The sequence below is a fragment of the Alligator sinensis genome, unplaced genomic scaffold (assembly GCF_000455745.1).
Source record: "Alligator sinensis unplaced genomic scaffold, ASM45574v1 scaffold550_1, whole genome shotgun sequence".
NCBI classification, from domain to species: Eukaryota; Metazoa; Chordata; order Crocodylia; family Alligatoridae; genus Alligator; species Alligator sinensis.
Genome location: NW_005841980.1, coordinates 1,519,666 through 1,522,868, shown reverse-complemented (window position 1 = coordinate 1,522,868; position 3,203 = coordinate 1,519,666).

The following is a 3,203-nucleotide window of genomic DNA, read 5'->3' as shown; positions in this document are numbered from 1 at the left end:
GTTGAGCATCCACAGGCTTATTAGGAGGATCGAGGTAGCATTTTTTACACTATATATAGTCGGAGACAGAGAAAACCAGGGCCATTGTACAGAGACTCAGATAGGCCTCTTAGCAAGATCTAGAAGTGAAACTCCTCAGGCCCAAATTGCATCTGCAGTGTAATGCATCGTGAGTGATGCCATCCCAGGTGCCATGGAAAAAAGCAAGGCTGGTAGGATTTTTTGCAGTCCTTTATTTTGAAGCACGTGGGTAGCAGCGTTTAATCATTATGAACAGCCCTGGTGACTGAGTTTGCAATTGGCCCGAGCAAAAATCTGTGCCTCACAATTTTTATTTTTGCACAGCCCAAAGCAGATTTTATTGCCGCGGTCTAAAGTGATAAACGTGCCTTAATTAGCTTGGCCCAGCGTTCAAATCAGGCTCACTGCTCAAGGAAGTTGCTGGCTTATATACATTTGAGTGGGACAATTCAAATCGATGACCGGTAACCCTGAAGGAAAATGTCAGTGCAATGCAAAATGATTTTTAATCGCTGCTCCCAGCTCATTAATGGGAAAGCCCAACATCAATACTTTTGTTTTAAAGGTGCCTTGCTGCAAAATAAAAATGAACCAGAATGAATCTCCTGTGGGCCAGATTTTCAAGAGCTCAGCTCCAAATAGTCCAGATTCACAAGGGCTCAGGGCCCGCTTGGAGGGACAGGAGCAATATGAGGCAAGGGAGAGGCAGGGCTTTCTCAGTGCCTCTGCGGGGTTGTGCACCACAGACCTCACCTGGCATTTGGAGGGATGCACGAGAGCCCGTTTTGCCCGTCTTCTCACCCAAAAAAGTCACTCATAGGCAAAGACCAGCCTAAGAACAGCAAAGAGAGTCATGGGGAGGATATTTAGACTGCAAGCTTTTTGTGGCCAGCACCGCCTTTTTGTTCACTGCAGTGCAAAGCTTCTCAGGATACCCGTCTCTGACAGATGCTTCTTGGTGCTCTTGCAATAAAACGATGCTGCTGCTGCTGCTGCTGCATTTCATACCCGACTCATTTTCAGAAGAAAACCTCTGTGCCTGGGGGACAGATCTTTTTTACCAACATTTCCTTAAGGAATAGCTGCACTAAGTAAACTTCATTCCTCCTGTCTCCTTTTACCTACCGAGTGGATTCAAGCATCCGGGCACCATTCGATCCCATACATCAGATCATGGCCCCCACACACCGTTCCCATCTTTGACAGGATCTTTCTATTACTGCATTTTCCAAATGGGTGCGATGGAGCTGGCGCTGGGACCCTCCAATCGCTTCCTCTGCTGAGTGGGGCATCATAATTTATGACTTTTTCTACTATCATTTTTCCCTTAGCCATCGTTACAGGGACATTAGAGGAATCTTTCTTAGCACGTTTCCAAGCCATCGGAAGCTTTCATGGCTTACTAAGCTCAAGAAGCCTTTATGGATTTATACGGTTGAGGAGATGTAAGTCAGAAGACACAGATCGAGTCAGCCATTAACTATTTTTTCCCCCACGAGGGCTAATTGATACAAATGGATTGAAAGTCAAATGAGCCCAATAGCACAGCTTCCAAAAAGCTCTGTGTGAACTATGTGGAAAAAGAATCCAATCCCCAAATACAGCAGCCTTTACTGGCACAAATATATATATCTAGCAAATCGCTTGCAGGATAAATTTATAAAACTCAGGCGTGGGAAAAGTTCGCAAAGCCCCAGCATGAAAAACAAACACAGGGTGACCCTTATATAGGGCAGTAAATCATATGCAAGCATTTAAAATTGCTCTTCAAGACTAGATTCACAAACCTGTTTTTTACTATTATTATTTGATGAGCAATCGTACAGAAGAGATTTTAATGCAAAATGGTCTGCTTTTTTTCCTTTCTTTCTTTCTTTCTTTCTTTTCTTTTTTTTACAATTTTTAGCTTGAAAAGCAAACAAAGCATGTTTGATGTGTGCTACAAAACTTTGTAGTGTAGGTCGGGCCTCGCCTTGCTCCGTTGCTGATGTTTAAGTCTAAAGAGCCTAACTCTTCGTTTTCTTCTCCTTGAAGTTTCAGTGCCATTTAACTCATGTTTTGGAAGGGCATAAGTCACCTCAATACAACCTTAACTCTGTGGTAATGACATTTTCTCTGCCTGTGACTCTCTACAAAATCGGTGCTAAGCAAGTTACCCCAAACAGCTTCCAAATACTTTGTGTTTTTTCATTTGCCAGCTCCTCACCCTAATACACCGGAGAGCACTAAGTTTATATTCCTCCTAGTATCTGCAGAATAAGTGAGCTGGGAGACTTCTCCAGCCCTAAATGGAGAAAAGATTAACTATAATTAGATAGGGGACATAACTGCCTTTTATAGCATTGCTGAGACTGCTACATTCATCTTCTTAAAGTTAATATTAAAAGGTGGCTTAATCTCTGTCTCCCTTAGGTCTTCATATGGCCTTCCTACCATTGTATCTGAAGGCCTCAAAGACATCCATGAGTTTATCTGCACAAAACCTTTGTCATATAAAGAAGGGAAATTATGCCTGATGGCACAGATGGGAAACTGAGGTCCGGAGACCAATCTGGGGCACAACAGGGGTTTGGGTTCAGCTCTTTTGAACCCCAGACTTACACCCGACTCACAGCATTGGCCTCCTATTCTATGAACTTGATATTAAATTGTTTCACCTAGCAGATACTCATCTAGAAAGGCCTAAACTGGAAGCTAGATGCATGAAAATTGAACATAAGGAGATGATGAGTGGAAGATAGGGCAGGGTGGCACCTTAGAGAGTCACCGGTTGAGAAAGGCAGGAGCTTGCATAGGCAACCACCTGCTTCCTCAAATGATATCTTCTGCCTGACTTCAGACTAGCAAGGCTAACCACCACCTCTGTGAACAATAAGAGGAATTGGCCATTAACCAAGTGCAGCAAACTCTTCAGGCAAAACTCCTGGTCCTACGGAAAGCAAAACACGAACTGATTTGAACAGGGAAGGGCTTCACCCATCGCCTCTCAAAGCCCTTGAGTCAAGCTTATTTCAACTGCGGGTAATTCGGCTCCATGCGGATCACGGAGTGAAGTGCTGAGGTCTGTATGATCCTGCAAGTCCGACAGGACGATCACAGTAGTTCCTCCCGGCCCTAAAATATACAAATTATTCATTGAAAAGACTGTGACAGCAAGTGATGGGCCAGCGATAGCCAAGAGC